This window comes from Bombina bombina, chromosome 9 (assembly GCF_027579735.1).
Source record: "Bombina bombina isolate aBomBom1 chromosome 9, aBomBom1.pri, whole genome shotgun sequence".
NCBI classification, from domain to species: Eukaryota; Metazoa; Chordata; class Amphibia; order Anura; family Bombinatoridae; genus Bombina; species Bombina bombina.
The window spans coordinates 120126883-120147149 of NC_069507.1; positions in this window are offsets into that span (position 1 = coordinate 120126883).

A 20267-nucleotide genomic window follows, 5' to 3' on the forward strand; every position below is an offset into this window, starting at 1 on the left:
AGTTTTAAATAGGAATAATTTATTTAATTCTAGTAAATTTATTTAGTTTAATTTAAATTATATTTAAGTTAGGGGGGTTAGACTTAGGGTTAGACTTAGGTTTAGGGGTCAATAAATTTATTATAGTAGCAGCGACGTTGGGGTCGGCAGATTAGGGGTTAATAAATGTAGATAGGTGTCGGCGATGTTATGGCAGGCAGATTAGGGGTTAATAAAATTTAACTAGTGTTTGCGAGGCAGGAGTGCAGCGGTTTAGGGGTTAATACATTTATTAAAGTTGCGGCGATGTCCGGTCGGCAGATTAGGGGTAATACGTGTCGTTAGGTTGCGGCGACGTTGGGGGCGGCATATTAGGGGTTAATAAAAATAATGTAGGTGTCTGCGATGTTAGGGGCAGCAGATTAGGGGTTCATAAGTATAATGTAGGTGGTGGCGATGGCCGGTCGGCAGATTAGGGGTTAAAAAAATTTATTCTAGTGTTTGCGATGTGGGGGGCCTCGGTTTAGGGGTTAATAGGTAGTTTATGGGTGTTAGTGTACTTTGTAGCACTTTAGTTAAGAGTTTTATGTTCCAGCGTTAGCCCATAAAACTCTTAACTACTGACTTTTAAATGCGGTAGGAGTCTTGACAGGAGAGGTTCTACCGCTCACTTCTTCCAAGACTCGTAATACCGGCATTAGGCAAGTCCCATTAAAAAGATAGGATATGCAATTGACGTAAGGGGATTTGCGGTAGCCTCGAGTCACGGAAGAAAAGTGAGCGGTAGACCCTTTCCTGCCTTACTCGTAATACCAGCGGGCGTTAAAAAGCAGCGTTGGGACCTCTCAACTCTGCTTTTTAAGGCTAATGCCAAACTCGTGATCTAGCCGACAGAGTCTTAGATATCATTAATTTATTTCAGTAAGGTTTGTTTTTAGTTTAAGCTTATGTTTCAGTTTTGTTTCACAGGTAAGTTTTAATTTATTTTAAGGTAGTTAGTATTTTTTAACTTTAACTTAGGTGTATTTTTTTTTATTTTTTATTATTTTTATTGAAGAAAAAAAAAAGGTAACAGTACAGAGTAAACACTTACATAAGCCCTCAACCTGTGAGGGTAAATAATAGAAGTATACAGTACTGTATATAAGCCAAGCATTACCACGAGAATATGCAGCAGTCATGGAATCTTACGCTTCAATAATTAAATAAAGCAAAAACTAAGAACCAGAATAATAGCAGGTATTGAAGTCCTACCTATGTGGCTGGTAAAAACAATAAAACTATCCTCAAATTTTCAGATTAACATATAGGGCCATGTTTAAGCCCTTGTGTCTATAATTGTCCATATTTATAATCACCAATAGGGGAAGGGGTAATATTAGTTAGAGAAGCTTAATACCAAATTAGATATAAAAGAGTCTGGGGACAGAGGAATATATAGCAGAACAACTGTCCCTGGTTCCTCATTTGTAATAAGGAAGAGAAAAATCCTGCATGATGCATACTGAATAAAGACTTATGGCAGCATATTAATCTAAAGTAGGAACCATGCTGTTTTTGCACACATATTTTTCATAATCTCAACATTTAAGATAAAATATCTAAACTGTACATTGAATTTTTCACATAGCATAAAATCTCTATCCACTCAGAATGAACACTATGAATACTTGCTTCTTAAGACATATAATTTTGTAAGTTAAGGGGAAAGAATCATTGGAATCTGTGTTCCTTTGTCTATTAGATAAACAGACATTTAAGGGGGGGCGGAGACAGATTTAACGGAGCTAATTAGTGGGAATACCATAGTTAATTGTAGAGTGCTTAATAATGGCCATACCAAGAATGATCAATATGTAGAGATCCAAGTTGGATTATGGTGAATTAATGCTGAGTATATCCATCTGGAATATTGACCCGCATCTTGATAAGGTCTGAGCTATAAATTCCAGTATCAACTGTCATATACCACTATAATTATCCGACAAAAGCCAGCACATACCTAAAAGAGGGCAATGTATAGATATAGGTAGAAGCTTAAGATGGGGAATATAAACACCTCGAATGAGAGAGCATATACCTATAATGCTACTTAGAAAGACATAATTATCTCTGTAATACTATTGTTCACCTTAATACAAGTGTTCTAGGAGACTATATTGCAATTTTGCATCTAAAATACTTCTGCATGAGGCTATATCAGTATATATATGGTGTACTTGCTAAGCCACCCCGGCCGCAGGCGGCTCAGCAGGGGAAATAGAAGCCATTTACAATGTCTCAAGCCTAGCTGCACTACTATGGTGAAGTAGCTCCATTATGAGTATGTACATACATAAACCAGCATTTTGTAATTAACATTATCTAGTAAGTGCCTAGGAGACCTAAAGAAAAGAGGCTGACTATTATGCATTAAAGATCTAATAGAAAGGATAAGAGGTATTTAGTCCATTATAGTCTAAATTTCAATCTAATGTAAACAACCCCAGAATGTGTCGGCTTGGGACCAGATCATGTCATCTGATATGTACATTATATGACTAAAGGCATTACATCAGCTATAAAAGAAAAACATTGTGTATGGTAGCACTCTTAACAGAACTTATATGTTAACACGCAAAGTGGCAGAAGGAAATTGCAATGAAACTATATTAAGGATAACAAACTATTTTAGATCTACCTACAGAAACTAAAAATACATTCATATTAACCATGTAGATCTCAGCATAGTAACACAGCTACATTACAGTTATCTAGGCATGTGCGTGCATATTCTTGAGTCAGGTTAAAGAGTCATTATCGATGTAACCAACATTAGTAAGTCTAAGGCAGCTACAAGAGGCAATGATCTAATACTAGTAATCATAACACCCACATGTCTTATATAAGATGGTGCCAGATCATGTCAACATAAGCGTGTACAGTTATATCAAAGAAAATTATTTATATGGTAAATGAGCATCTCTAAGTGTTTGGAGTGACCCACAGATAAAAGTTACATAGATTGTATATCAGTACAAACAAACAAAAAACAGTGAGCTTATGGATAACAACAAATATGTACTCAGTAAGGTGGTTAAAATATAAGAAAGAAGATATCTAGTAAATACTGTGCCGAGTATTAAAGTTGTTATCTGTAAGATCCAATTACTTTAAGTGGGGTGCAACTATCAGTCTCCAACTGTCCAAGGCTTCAGACCGAATGGTTTCATAAATAGGTCTCTTAAGTAAAGAAAGTGAATGTCCAGCTAGGGCTCTAAAAGATGTATGTGGTCACTTTCACCTGGGGTCCAATATCCTACCCCACACCGGTACTCCAGCATGTTGGTACTGTTGCAGAAGAGATTACCAGCAGTATATCAGGTGTAGCACGTCTAGCTGTTTCAGGATTTATAGCCAAAGTTAAAGGGACACTGAACCCAAATTATTTCTTTTGTTATTCAGATAGAGCATGCCATTTTAAGCAACTTTCTAATTTACTCCTATTATCAAATTCTTTTCATTCTCTTGGTATCTTTATTTGAAATGCAAGTATGTAAGTTTAGATGCCGGCCCATTTTTGGTGAACACACTGTGTTGTTCTTGCTGATTGGTGGGTAAATTCACCTACCAATAAACAAGTGCTTTCCATGGTTCTGAACCAAAAAAAATAGCTTAGATGCTTTCTTTATCAAATAATGAAAGCAAGAGAACGAAGAAAAATTGATAATAGGAGTAAATTAGAAAGTTGTTTAAAATTGCATACTCTATCTGAATCACGAAAGAAAAAAATTGGGTTCAGTGTCCCTTTAACCCCTTAATGATCACAGCACTTTTCCATTTTCTGTCCGTTTGGGACCAAGGCTATTTTTACATTTCTGCGGTGTTTGTGTTTAGCTGTAATTTTCCTCATACTCATTTACTGTACCCACACATATTATATACCGTTTTTCTCGCCATTAAATGGGCTTTCTAAATATACCATTCTTTTCATCATATCTTATAATTTACTGTAAAAAAAATTATAAAATATGAGGAAAAAATGAAAAAAAACACAGTTTTTCTAACTTTGACCCCCAAAATCTGTTACACATCTACAACCACTAAAAAACACCCATGCTAAATAGTTTCTAAATTTTGTCCTGAGTTTAGAAATACCCAATGTTTACATGTTCTTTGCTTTTTTTGCAAGTTATAGGGCAATAAATACAAGTAGCACTTTGCTATTTCCAAACCACTTTTTTTCAAAATTAGCGCTAGTTACATTGGGACACTGATATCTGTCTGGAATCCCTGAATATCCCTTGACATGTATATATATATTTTTTTTTAGAAGACATCCCAAAGTATTGATCTAGGCCCATTTTGGTATATTTCATGCCACCATTTCACTACAAAATGCGATCAAATAAAAAAAAATGTTCACTTTTTCACAAATGTTTTCACAAACTTTAGGTTTCTCATTGAAATTATTTACAAACAACTTGTGCAATTATGGCATACATGGTTGTAAATGTTTCTCTGGGATCCCCTTTGTTCAAAAATAGCAGACATATATGGCTTTGGCATGGCCTTTTGGTATTTAGAAGGCCGCTAAATGACGCTGCGCACCACACGTGTATTATGCCAAGCAGTGAAGGGGTTAATTAGGGAGCATGTAGGGAGCTTGTAGTTTTAATTTTAGCTTTAGTGTAGTGAGGTAGACAACCCAAAGTATTGATCTAGGCCCATTTTGGTATATTTCATGCTACCATTTCACCGCCAAATGCGAACAAATAAAAATAAAACGTAAAATTTTCCCAATTTTAGGTTTCTCACTAAAATTATTTACAAACAGCTTGTGCAATTATGGCATAAATGGTTGTAAAAGCTTCTCTGGGATCCCCTTTGTTCAGAAATAGCAGACATATATGGCTTTGGCTTTGCTTTTTGGTAATTAGAAGGCAGCTAAATGCCGCTGCGCACCATACGTTTATAATGCCCAGCAGTGAAGGGGTTAATTAGGGAGCTTTTAGGGAGCTTGCAGGGTTAATTTTAGCTTTAGTGTAGGTATCAACCTCCCACATGACACATCACACCCCCAGATCCCTCCCAAACAGCTCTCTTCCCTCCCCCACCCCACAATTGTCCCCGCCATCTTAAGTACTGGCAGTAAGTCTGCCAGTACTAAAATAAGAGTTTTTTGGGTTTTTTTTTTTTTTTTAAATAATAATTCTGTTCTGTAGTATCCTCCCTTAGCCCCCAACCTCCCTGATCCCCCCCCAAACAGCTCTCTAACCCCCCTCTCTCTGCCTTATTGCACCATATTGGGTACTAGCAGCTGTCTGCCAGTGCCCAGTTTGAAATGAAATATGTTTTTTTTTATTTATTTTTTAAAAAAATACTATTTTCTGTAGTGTAGCTGCCCTCCCTCAACCCCCAACCCCCCCAACCCCTACCAGATCGCTAAACATTTGAGCTGCTAAAGTTTTGAGCTGCCCACCCTCACTCCCACCGAGTACCATCATTGTTTCATAGTGTAGGGTTCCCACCCGCCCGCGCGCGCGCCCCGCTCCCGTGCACGCGCACGCGTCCGCTCCCGTGCATGCGCGCGCACCCGCGCGTGCATGCGCAATCGATCCCGCCCCCCTTCCCACCGATGGCCGCCCACCCGCCTCCCTTGGTAAGCTCCCACCAACGAACATGGCCATCAATGGCCGATGCAGAGAGGGCCACAGGGTGGCTCTCTCTGCATCGGACGGCTAAAAAATGTTATAGCAGGATGCCTCAATATCGAGGCATCACTGCTATAACATGAAAGCAGTTGGAAGTGATCAGGATCGCTTCCACTGCTTTCAAAGACCAACGACGTACGGGGTACGTCCTTGGTCATTAACTGCATTTTTTTGCAGGACGTACCCCATACGTCGTTGGTCGTTAAGGGGTTAAGAGATACCCCCATATTGCATTACGTCCTCGGGCTCCTAGACTCACGGCAACAAATGGCTCCATGTAACATAGCCAATGTATCTCAAAGGCAGTCTCAGATGCGGCCTGATCACCACAATGATGCAACACTCCAGACGAGGTAGCTGATGCAATCCGCTTCTGTAGCGATCTAGCTGTCAATGTACATCGATCACTCTCCCATATCTTGTAACAGGTGTCAGCCCAGTTGTCTGTCGCCTCTCTCTCCACCCTCGTCAGGCTCAGCCAGCGGTCCCGCAAAGGAGGACAGTCCTGCTGGTGAGCTTCAGTCCCCTCTCTCTGCGAGTAGGCCAATGTAAAAAAAACAGCATTCTCCACTCTATCGAGTTCCAGCAATAGATCCACTTGGTCAGGTTAGTGCAGATCATAGGGCTTGTGTCTTTTGCTATCTCCTGCGTTGTGGCATGGTCAATGCGTATGATCCGAGATAGGGAATCCATTTCTCGTAGGAGAGATTTCTCTAAATCTGAAAAGAGAGTGTGCATCACTGCGGTAAACGCTTCCATATTGATGCTTGAAATGTGATGTGTCGGATCTACTATGTCTCAAGTGGCGCTTACTTCTATGCTGGAGCGGGTGGATTCGGCAATCTAGGCCTCAAGGATAGCCGCGTGGTATATCTCAAGAGCTCAAATTAAAATGCGGGTCTGTTACATGTTCCAGACTCTAAACTGGTAGTGATAGCAATTACCATATATAATGTATAGATGGGTCTTAAATATCAATATATTCTGAGTGTTAATCCCTAAAAAAGTTTTATGAAGTCAGGAGCTCTCATAATGCTCGCCTTCTCTCTTCGGCTGTCGGCTCCGCCCCCCAACTTAGGTGTATTTTAATTGTGTTAAAACACAGGAATGGACCACACTCACAGACTGGACTGGGTACACAACCTAAGCCACAGCAAACTCCACAGCCCTGAACACTGACAGACAGCTGAAAAGTTCCCAGCAACCCAAGCAGTTAACCACAGAGCAGCATGGGTGACAGGCCCACAAGGAAGCATTACAAACATTATCAACACAACACACAGAAAACCTGGCACTCACCAGCAGTTTAACAGTAATATTTAAAAGAAAAACTGGGGGAAGTCCGTTACATTTGGTGCCAAAGGATCAAGCCCAGGACAATGACAAGGTCTCCCCCCTTCCTGGGACCCTAAACCAGCACCCACACAATGCATACTTCCAAACAAATCAACTGGGAACCTCTCAGGGTCACACAGGCTTTTGTAACCTCCCCTATGTAAATACAAAACACAGGAATCGACCGCACTCACATGCTGGACTGGGTACACATCCTAAGCCACAGCAAACTCCACAGCCCTGAACACTGACAGACAGCTGCAAAGTTCTCAGCAACCCAGGCAGTTATCCCCAGAGCAGCCTGGGTGACAGGCCTGCAGGGAAGCATTACAAGCATTATCAACACAACCAGTTGTCGTGGTCCTGGGCTTGATCCTTTGGCATCAAAGGCTGCTCTGGGGTTAACTGCCTGGTTGCTGGGAACTTTGCAGCTGTCTGTCAGTGTTCAGGGCTGTGGAGTTTGCTGTGGCTTAGGATGTGTACCCAGTCCAGTCTGTGGCCTCTATTTATCAAGCTGTCTACTTTCCTGCATTCGACGGCCCCAATACGATCGCCTAAGATCGCCTAACATTACCGCCGCAGACCTGAATACGTTCGTCAAATTTATCAAGAAAGCTGTCAAAAAGCCGCGCACCAAGTATGGTGCGATGAGCAGCAGACTGTTGTTAACTAACAGTCATCGATCTCGCTGCTCATCGGCTTATTCGTAGCTTTCTTGCTAGCCTGTCACTAAACCACCCACACTATACTATACTGTTTTACCCCCTATACCGCCGCTCCCGGAGCCCCCCCGCAACTAAATAAACATATTAACCCCTAAACCGCCACTCCTGGACCCCTCCGCAACTATAATAAATATATTAACCCCTAAACCGGTGTTCCCGGACCCTGCCGCCACCTACATAAAGTTATTAACCCCTATCCTGCCGATCCCAGACCCCGCCGCAAAAAAATACATTTTTTAACCCCTAAACCGCCGCTCCCAGAGCCCACCACCACCTACATTATACATATTAACCCCTATCCTGCCCCCCCTACACTACCGCCACTATCATAAAGTAATTAACCTCTAAAACTAAGTCTATCCCTAAACCTAACATCCCCTAACTTAAATATATTTAAAATAAAACTAAATAAAAATTACTATTATTAACTAAATAATTCCCATTTAAAACTAAATACTTACCTATAAAATAAACCCTAAGATAGCTACAATATAATTCATAATTACATTGTAGCTATTTTAGGATTTATTTTATTTTACAGGCAACTTTGTATTTATTTTAACTAGGTATAATAGTTATTAAATAGTTATGAACTATTTAATAACTACCTAGCTAAAATAAAGACAAAATTACCTGTAAAATAAAACCTAACCTGGGAGGGCGGAGCTAGCCAGCAAGCAGGAAAGAAGCACTTAGCTGGAGCTCTGGGCTAAGAGAATAAAATTAAGTGTTTTCAAAGTTCTTTAGACCCAAATAGCAGTGTACATTTGGTCCTGTGTGCTTCCAAATACTACTGAGAGGCAGCAGGACAAATTTCAGGCGTTTTTAAGCCATTTTCGAGTGATCCGATTTTCAGGACCAGGCCAAAATCAGGAAAGGCTGGGGATGCGGCCTACCCCGGACCGGAGACAGAACAGCAAAGGGCCAAATTCATCATATATAAACTCCTAACCATCCGACCTCTCAGACTACACAGATCTGACCCTTGGCTCAGATGCAGCAAGCCAAAATTAAGCTTTAAAAGGTGAGCAGCTTACCGGAAGGTTTTTCATCAGAGGAGGTGAGGGAGGCCTCAGGAGTCATTGCTGGGAAGTGAAGACTGAGAAGATCAGACAAAAAGAAGGTGAAAAGAGCTTCTGGAAATCACATATATGCTCTGGAGACTACATCAGGGACCAACAACATAAGGGTGAGTGGCGGGAAAATCGCCATTTCTTTTTTCTTCTCTCTGATACATCATCACTATTAAGACTGAACTGTACATCCACTCAATATATCAATCTTTCACAAAATTTTACATTGAGAGTGAGTGGGCATTATAAACTGGCTCATTTTCTACAATATAAAGAGAAGATATTGGGGGAAATTCCCAGAGCATATAACATCTAAAAGCTGCAGACTGATTAACTATATGCCTAACTAGGCAATGAGCATGAGAAGTCACTAATAACAGATTCAGGGCTCTTAACTTAAGTAGTTCTAAGTTTGCCACAGCAGGTAACATCTCACATCTCACTAACCTGACTCTGCACCTTATCAAGGCGAGAGTGGGACACTTTTAGCGAGAATATCTGTGGTAAAAGCTGTCACGTGGACACTAGAACGTAAGGCCCTGGGATACTAAAAAATACCTTCAGCACTTTAGAAAAAGATTTAAACTCTGCAATGTTTGGTTAAGCTTATAAAAATTCAACCTGGAGTAGTCTTACAGAGACAATGAAGTTATAATCTGTTAAAATGCTGCCCAGCAACTAACTTATGTTTTTGTAAAACGGATGGAGGAGGAAAGGGAGGCGAGGTGAGCAAAGGAAAATACAGGGGTCGTGTTTTCAATATATCTGTAGCCCAGATTAACTCTATAACATATTTTCTGAAAGAGGTCACTCTCCAAGATGAAGAGCAGGAACCAAACAGTAAAGGACTGCTTATCTAAGTCGCAGCTTAAACTTAAACTCATAGATAAAGCGGCCTCTCCAACAAAGCTACCTACTGAAGTAGAATCAACAGAAGAGGATAGCCAAATAGGAAAAGATATTCCAAACAATGAACTGTTAACCCAGATCAAATCCTTCTTCCATGAAGAGTTGAAAACAGCAATACATGACCTCAAAAAGGACATAAGAGAAATAGGGGGAAGGACAACAGAATTGGAAAACAAAATTGATGATATCACGGAAGAGATTCCCCAAATCAAACACACCCTGTTAGACCATGCTATATATATCAAAAAGCTTGAAGAGCAGGTGGAAGACTTAGAAAACAGATCTAGAAGATCAAACCTGAGAATCAGAAACCTCCCAGAAGATTACAAAAATCTCCAAGCGGATGTTACGGAAATATTCCACCAACTAATTCCAGATACAGAAATCAACATGCTGCTCTTCGATAGAATCCACAGAGCTCTCACCAGACCCTCCCAATCCAAAACCAGAGACATTATAGTTAAACTACATTATTATCATGTCAAGGAGATGATTTTGCAGGCAGCAAGACAAGCTAAGTCGATCACCTATGAGGGACACAATATCCAAATATATGGATCTATCTCCCATAACACTGAGAAAAAGACGTGAAATGAAACCGATTGTAGAAGCACTTAACAAAGAGAAAATAAGATACCGCTGGAACTTTCCCTTCAAGTTGATCTTTACTCACCAGAATACCTTGTATTCTTGCTCGTCACTAGAGGAGGGACAAATGACACTCAACAAACTGGATATAACAATGGAAGAACCCACAACGCAGTCCACACAGCAGACAGCGAGAAGACCACCCCAGAGAGAATGGACTATGGTCACTAAAAAAGGTAACCCAAAAAAATCAAGACCAACTACACCCTCCAATGAAGACCAGAACTCCAACAGCGAGGAGAATCCTCCTGTCCATTGAAGAAGACATCCTTATGGAGTCAGGATGAGAAGATCATTAAGAGTAACTTTACCTCACACAGTTGGACTAGGTATATGGTATAATTGACGGAGACAGTCCACGAATGGTAATTGAAAAGTGTATTGTCTCTCTCTCCTTTCTTTTTTCCTTTTTCTCTTACTTTCTCAACTTATCTCTATCCTTCATTCTCCTTTTGCTGGTATGTTCTCTCCCTCAAGGTATAATATCTGATTACATCCTTATGGAACTAGGGTGAGAAGATCCATAAGAGTTTGAACATTACCTCACACAGTTGGACTGGATATAAGGTATAATGGAAAGATACATTAGTACACGAGTTGTAATGGAAAATTGTATTGCCCCTCTCTTCTTCTTTTCTTTTTCTCTTACTTTTCATACCGATCTCTATCCTTCACTCTCTTTTTTGCTGATATGTTTTCTCCCTCAAAGTATAATGTCAGATTATAGAAAATAAGAAAGTTATAACATGACTATTCCAGAGTTGAATACTGACCAGAAGGTCAAAAATTTCGCAGGTGCAGTTTGTGGCACCCAGTTTGAATGTTATATTTAACTGTTTTATGTTTTATTGTTCAGTTCTAAAGGTTCAGGCACAACAGTCACGAAAAACAGGTTCATTAAGACACTCCAAATATGAAGGTATCCTCCTAGTGTGCAAAGGTCCCACATCTCCGGCCCGTATAGGCTACAGGTACCAAGGTTTCCTAGATGTTATTCAGCTTAAAAATAAAAAGTTACCATGCAGATTAAGATAATCTCACATAATGCCAGGGGCCTTAATTCCAATATAAAAAGAAAGAAAGCCATTATAGAGTATAAAGCTCAAAAAGCTAGCATAGTGATGATTCAGGAGACCCACTTCACCTCCACCACAACACCCAAATTTTGGGATAAACTTTTCCCTATTAAATATCATGCTATCAATAAAAAGAAAAAATGTGGTGTTTCTATACTCCTACATGCCTCTCTTAACTTTAAGGAGGAAGAAATAATCACTGATAAGGAGGGGAGATACCTCATAGTAAGGGGATTGATACACAATACACCAATTCTGTTAGTGAACATTTATGCTCCTAATGATCACCAAGGGCCATTTTTCACCAAAATAAGTAAGCTGCTAATATCCTGGAAAAGACACAAAATAATCATGGGGGGCGACTTTAATATGACTTTAGACGATAAATTAGACAGGACAACAACGGACCCACAAAAGAATAGAAGACAGACCCCAGACCAGCAAATCTTAAGAGATTTATTATTAGACCACAACTTACTAGACAGCTGGAGAGCAGTAAATAGAGGAGCCAAAGAATACACCTACTATTCATCAGTACATGGCACACGCTCTAGAATCGACTTAATTTTAATAAGTCAAATCATACTCCCTCTAGTTACAGAGGCTACTATAAGCAGCTGCGTATGGTCAGACCATGACATGATGACATTAGATCTAGAAGGAGTGTTAAATCCAGGCAGAATAAGATCCTGGACCCTACACCCCAAAGTACTTCAAAATGAAGTCTTTAAACAACAAATTGAGAAGCACATCGATGAATTCATGAGAATAAATGAGGGTTCCACAGCTAATCCAAACATAATTTGGAGTGCTCTGAAAGCTGAGATTAGGGGTTTGATTATAGCTGAATCCTCTAAAGTTAAAAAACAATATAACTCCACATTAGAAAAATTGAGGAAGGAGATTTCCACGATTCGAGAACAAATAATGAGAAATTCTAAGGGAGGGCTAACTAAATTATTAAAAAAGAAAAGTGAGGAACTTAACCTAATGCTTGATAAAGAGGCAATCTCCTCCTTCAAAGCAGTCGATACAAGATACTACACATATGGTAATAAACCTGACAAATTATTAGCAAATAAATTAAAAGATATGACCAGAGCCTCCACCATCCCACAAATACAATTAACAAATTGATCAGTAACCAATGATCCCCTGCAGATAGCTAATGAGTTTGCCAACTACTACAACTCACTCTATAACTTGCCACAACCCAATATTGCAGTAGATGAACAAAAAGAATTAGATAGGTTCCTGGAGAGTAGCTCACTAAAAAAAATCCCCCAAGAGGATCTAGATCTGCTTAATGCACCTATAACAATTCAGGAGATAAACCAAGCCATTAAAGGATTAAAGAGAAATAAAGCCCCGGGTCCGGACGGGTTCCCAGGCTCTTTTTATAAAGATCTTCAAAAATCGGTGGTACCACATCTAGTAACTATTTTTTTTTGAATCAAAGATTTTTATTGAGGTAATACAAGACAAATAAAGAACATAGACATAATATGCATTTTGCTTCTCTTTGGTAAATTTTGCATACAAGACATTATTTATCCATTGGGCAATGAAACCTTTTCATATAAGAGATTAAAGAAAACTTAATTCAGATATCGTATATGTATCTCACCAAAAGAATATAATAAAAATAAAGGACGTTGTATGCGAGTACAAAATCAAATACACATAATCAAGCATCACCTCTTTTTTCCTTTTGTTTCCTATATAAACGCATAATAAAGTGATAACATTTAAACAACCAGAATAACGTATACTTCTTATAGCATGGTATATTAATTATAAAATAGGTGTATTTGTTCTCTGAAAATTTACAAACTATGGTGAGTCATAACAAGTTACTACTTACTAAATGCACGTAATTGGAGGACAAATTGCCTCATTTTCTGTGTAGACAACAGGGTAAGAGCAACTTATAACAGTACAATCTCAATAGCGGATAAATACCGCTTGTTTGTCCACCTAAATCAAGGGTGGACGGGAGCTATATGAGAGGGTGGGGGGTGGAGCCATGAGTTATATTGGAGCTAACAAGTTTCCCAGGCCGTTATCATTGTAGCTGTACTCTATGAGCGTACTTAAGTAAATATCTGACAGAGGTCCCAGGTCTTTTGCGTAAAGGCTGATGAAGATTACATTCTGGATCAGTTGTTCTCTAGGAGGGGTGTCATAATGTATGCACTATGAGATATGATATATGTGACATAAGACATGGGATAAGATGAGATATAGGGGGCTTCCAGACGAGCTCCTCTCCTGGGGATATGCCTCCTATAGGCGATGAAGGAAAATGGAGTAGGGGTATGACCCGCAGGCAACAAGTACCGGCGGGAAAGGGAGGAGAGGAGCTCAACAGAAATAAATAATGTGCTCCAGTAATGAGGTGGTACTGTGTCTGAAACTACAAACCTACAATATAAGATTTTGTGGGGTACAAAGAACAATACTAAGGGAGAACCCTTGAGGAGGGGATATAGAGCCGGTTCTGACAACCTAATTTTCAACTACATACTTCTGGATATTGAGCTAAGTTTTACTCCCTGAGATATTATATATGAGAAAACCTGTATATTGGTTTGACTATATCTGATAATGCAAGCATGAGTAAACCGTCCCGGCCGCAGACAGCTCACTAGTTACAGGGTATAGTGTAATACAGCCAAATGATAGTCACTTGAATATAGGGTTGTGAGTTATGAGAATTAAATTTTCTGTGTGGGATATGTGTGGTAAGCTGAGAGAGTGTATTATAGTTATTGAATTTTCAAAGTAAGTAAACAATAGCCTATAAACTAAACTCCACCTATGTGACAAATTAACCAGACATAGTGTCCGGAGAACTAGTGATTCTATGCTAGGACTGAGATGCAAAGATTTAGATAGAAATGCAAGCTTATTAGTAGACCACAATGGTTTGTAGTGTGTGTCATTTGCCCAACCTCATAACTTCCGGTTAGTAAATAGCTATATTCCCCATCTTCCAACCTAGCCATAATGACTTAACAATGGACTATTCTATTATCTCCAATACTAAGCCTGAACTATAGGTGTAGGTTATTCTGGGGTATGAAGAGGGTGCACTGGGGTGGTGGAGGAAAGGTATATACATATATTCAATGTAAAGTAAAGTATCACATATGAGGCCTCTAGCTCAAACATAATTAATGCCAAACCTGTAAAATGAATAAAAACTGAACAACCCCACCAACATAACACTTGAGTAAACTGGGGTTTGCAGAACTCAGACAATAGTACAGTAATCTAACTAAAAGGAGCTCAGCTAACAGGTCAAAAGTCAGGTTTAAAGTTCCATGTGAATGGAACATCTCAATATGTAGAGACGTATTCAACATGTATCTGGAAGCACTTAGCCGCTAATTACTCGAGTAGAGAGACAGGGAACCTTGTCAGATGTCAGTAGGAGACTAAGAAAAGGTTACCTATCTGAAGCATACTTAGGTTATTGAATAGAACAGCCCTATTGAAGTGTATTTAAATTTAGACAGGGATAGTAACTTGGGGTGCCCCTTTTAAATTACCTGCTTACAAGATAAGATATGGATATATATAAATGCAGTTCATGATCCTATGGGGCATCTTATTCTTTAGACAGTTGAAAAATATAACTAGTATTATATAGGGAATAAACTAGTATTGGGCACAGGTTGAACTCAGAAATTATATCTCACATAAACCAGTAATAGACATGCACACTGTTAGCAAGTAAAACTAAGTCCCTGCTAATGATACAAAAATAATACAGTATAAGCATAAGAGTCTTGACAAAATACCTATAATAAACAAATAAACATTGGTACAATTCCTAGATCGTATGTGATCCTAGTGGCCTTTAATAGTGTGGGGTAACTTCTTAACTATCAAGTACTGCTCTCGTTATATGTCCAAGTGGCTGTCTCTGATAGGGATGTGGCGAATCTGTCGCAAAGCTGCTTAAAACTCCGCTCGCCAGCTCACCTACAGCATGTAATATGGCTTCATCCAATACCCCTTATGACCAGGGAAGCAGTATGCTCAAGCTGAAATATCTCCAGAACCCGAGTGGATGCAAAGAGTGACCGATCAGGGTGATCAGGAAGCGTCCTCGAGCTCTTGTACCCAGTACTTCTATTACCCCTGGGTTTATGAGGAAACAGCAGGAGACGCGTCTTCCATGTGTCAGCTCTGCATTCTGAGGGGGCCACAAACCTCTGGCTCCGCGGTGTGAGATCTACCACATAGTCCATGTAGGAAGAGCAAGACACATGACTGGGGCATCCTAATAGGCTGGTTTCATGTACGGATGGGGGTATCAGGAGTAGATGAAGATTCTCTGTGCTTACCCATTCAGCGCCTGACATCTGAATCACGCTGCGGCAAGACAAAACTGTGGGCTCAGTGACGCTCTCCTCCCGCCCCCCACCGTCCACGGCAACAAGTGGGAACAAAGCGACCGGTAAGTATCCACCGACATAAGGCTCTGTAGCGTGCGTTCCTGTAGCAACAGGCATTGGTCTTGGTGGCTGCCGAATATGTCTGTCATGTATCTCCTCCCGGGCTACGGTCCTGAGAGCCATAAAGTTTGCATCAATCTTGCGCTCTAATTCACTTAAGAGGGCACAAATGAATAAAGGTGATTCCTCCATGTTAGAGTTAAACATATCTCCAGGGACCACTACTTCTGCTCAAATGCCCTCAGAATATGGGGACAATGCCTCGTGGAGAAAAAAGTAAGATGGCCGTTCCCAAGTTACAGAGTCGACACCTCACACGGGATAGTAGATAACAGTCTTCTGTATGCCAGTTACCGGGTGTTAGCGATATCTTCTGGTATCGGGTACTTAGGTCTAGGAGCAATTTAGGTAATACTTAGAGGTGAAATATCGCCATAAATTAACATATTGATGAGCAAATTTCAGGAGCCCTGAGATGGCACGTCTTGTTCCTTTGGCGGTTGGCTCCGCCCCCCTAGTAACTATTTTTAATAATATTTTGCAAGGTACAGACATACCACAAGATATATTGGCTGCGAGGGTGACAATTATCCCAAAGCCGGGGAAATGCAAACAATATTGTCAAAATTATAGGCCAATTTCACTAATAAATCAGGACCTCAAACTTTTCACCAAAATTTTGGCAAATCGATTGGCTACCCCCATCACAAATTTAATAAATACTGACCAAGTGGGATTCATAGCTCAAAGAGAAGCCCCAGACAATGTAAGAAAGATCATAGACTTGATAAATTTTGCAACAAATAAAGGAATGCCTTCTCTGCTCCTTACTCTGGATGCGGAGAAGGCATTTGACAGGATCAATTGGGATTACATGCTAGCAGTCCTAAATAAGGTAGGAATCAAGGGTCCATTTTATATGGGGTTAAAAAAGTTGTACTCTACGCCGGATGCGTTTATCAGACTCTCGGGATATCAATCGAAGCAAATCAAGATCAGGAATGGGACCAGACAGGGCTGCCCACTATCACCGTTGTTGTTTGCATTATGTATTGAACCACTAGCACAGAAAATTAGAGACAACCCCAATATAACAGGAATCAAAGTAGATGAAAATGAATACAAAATATCACTGTTTGCGGATGATGTCATCCTCGCAGTCACTAAGCCCCTACTTTCCCTACCAGTAATATACTCAGAGATAGGTAAGTTTGGTTCACTATCAGGATACAAGGTGAATGAAGGTAAATGTGAGGCCTTAGATATTCATTTACCTAATCACACGAAAAAATTACTGGAGATTAATTTTACCTTCTCTTGGGCAAAGACATCCATCAAGTATCTGGGTATTTTCCTTTCACGAAATGTGCATAATCTATACAAAGAAAATTACACAGGTATATTTAAACAGGTTAAAGCTTTGTTGACCAACTGGGCCAAATACAAACTCTCATTATATGGAAGGATTATGTCCATCAAAATGACGATACTGCCCAAGATCCTCTATCTATTTCGCTCTCTCCCAATAAATGTACCGATTTCAGAACTACAAATAATGCAAAAGGAAATTCTTAAATTTATATGACAAGGGAAAAGGGCAAGAATTAATAAGGACACGTTGACCAGACATAAATCAGGGGGGGGGGGTGGGACTTCCAGACTTAATATCTTATTATTATGCAGCTAGAATGGCCCAAACCATCCAATGGCATAGAACGACTAAGACTCCACAATGGGTTCAGTTAGAATCTGATATCATGGAAATAGGCAGATTAGATAGATTACTATGGGCAGACAAACAAGACAGACCTCAAATCCTACGACAGTATGTAGCAATACACCACACCATTATTCTATGGGACAAACTGAACAGAACCTTTTCAATTATCAATAACCGCTCTCAAGCGACACCCTTGATACCCATCAAGTTCATAACAAATTCACAAATGCAGGGAAAATGGGAAAATAAAGGCCTATATCGCATAGCAGATACACTTATCAATGGTAAGATACTGTCTTTTAAACAATATGAAGAACTGGGGGAACCTGATAGAAATCTCTGGTTTCACTACCTACAACTCAAATCCAGGGTACAAGAGATATTAGGAAACACAAAGAAAGAACATAACACTATATACGAGTCACTGTGCTTAACTAAAGAATATAAGAGGGGTATGGTTACCTTACTATATCCACTTTTCAACATCAAAGAGAAGGATAAAAAAAACAATAGCATGATAAAATGGGAACAGGACTTAGGTAGATCTTGGTCAGTCGAAACCTGGGCAGAGAATATCCAGAGAGGTCTTAAATTCTCCCCTAATGCTACATTAAAAGAAAATTACCTCAAGGTAATACATAGGTGGTACATTTATCCCAATAGGTGGGCTAAAGCTGAGGACCGTGAACATCGTAAATGCTACAGAGGGTGCGACGAAGCAGGGACATATCTACATATGTGGTGGCATTGTAGTAAGGTTAGGAGAGTATGGGATCGCACCTCACACTATTTAAGCTTAATACTTGAAACTGATATAGCCCTTTCTCCAGAGCAGGCCCTTCTACATTTTCCATTAGAAGGGCATCTAAAGAGGCACTCCAAGTTAGTTAACATGATATGTACTGTTACACGTATGTGCATAGCGAAGTTCTGGAAGATAGATGTTCCTACCTTTGAGTATATTGAAAAGAGAATAGAATACCACTATAATATGTCAAATGCCACGGCAGAACTCCTAAATACTAGGGACCGCTTCATTGAAATGTGGGAACCATATATTATGTATGTGGAAGGGACTAGAAGGGTAAGAAGGATTGACACGTAGAAAATCAATGTTGAAGGTGATAATATATAAGAGTGTTTCTTTCTGTTGTGGATAAGATATTATGTTTATTACGATGACAAAGTTATTCGGAGTAAAATACCGACAAATATATGATGAATGTGACTCTTGAACAGACTGAACCTGTAATGTTACTTGTTTGAAGTTTATTTGTAAAATGATATTTTGATTTGAAAATTAATAAAAATATTTAAACAAAAAAAAATAAAACCTAACCTAAGTTATAATTACACCTAACACTACACTATCATTACATTAATTACATAAATTAACTACAATTAAATAAAACTAATTACAATTAACTAAAGTACAAAAAACCCCCACTAAATTACAGAAAATAAAAAAAGAATTACAAGAATTTTAAGCTAATTACACCTAATATAAGCCCCCTAATAAAATAATAAAGTCCCCCAAAATAATAAAATTCCCTACCCTATACTAAATTACAAATAGCCCTTAAAAGGGCCTTTTGCGGGGCATTGCCCCAAAGTAATCAGCTCTTTTACCTGTAAAAAAAAAATGCAATACCCCCCCAACATTAAAACCCACCACCCACACACCCATTCCTACTCTAAAACCCACCCAATCCCCCCTTAAAAAAACCTAACACTAACCCCCTTTAGATCACCCTACCTTGAGCCGTCTTCACCCAGCCAGGCACAAGTGGACCTCCAGACCGGCAGAAGTCTTCATCCTATGCGGGCAGAAGAGGACATCCAGACCGGCAGAAGGCTTCATCCAGGCGGCATCTTCTATCTTCATCCATCCCGAGAGGAGCGGGTCCATCTTCAATCCATCCGATGCGGAGCATCCTCTTCCATGGACGTCCTAACACTGAATGAAGGTTCCTTTAAATGATGTCAACCAAGATGGCGTCCCTTGAATTCCGATTGGCTGATAGGATTCTATCAGCCAATCGGAATTAAGGTAGGAAAAATCTTATCCAATCAGCCAATAGGATTGACCTCGCATTCTATTGGCTGATCGGAACAGCCAATAGAATGCAAGTTCAATCCTATTGGCTGATCGCATCAGCCAATCGGATTTTTCCTACCTTAATTCCGATTGGCTGATAGAATTCTATCAGCCAATCAGAATTCAAGGGACGCCATCTTGGATGACGTCATTTAAAGGAACCGTCATTCGTCATTTAGTCGTCGGGATCGATGGATGCTCCGCGTCGGATGTCTTCAAGATGGAGCCGCTCCTCGTCGGATGGAAGAAGATAGAAGATGCCGTCTGGATGAAGATTTCTGCCCATCTGGAGGACCTCTTCTGGCCAGATTGGATGAAGACTTCTGCCCATCTGGAGGACCACTTCGCCCGGATTCGTTGAGGACTTAGGCCCGGCTGGGTGAAGACGGCTCAAGGTAGGGTGATCTTCAGGGGGTTAGTGTTAGGTTTTATAAGGGGGGTTTGGGTGGGTTTTAGAGTAGGGTTGGTGGGTTTTAATGTTGGGAGGGTTGTATTTCTTTTTTTTTTTACAGGTAAAAGAGCTGATTACTTTGCCCTGCAAAAAG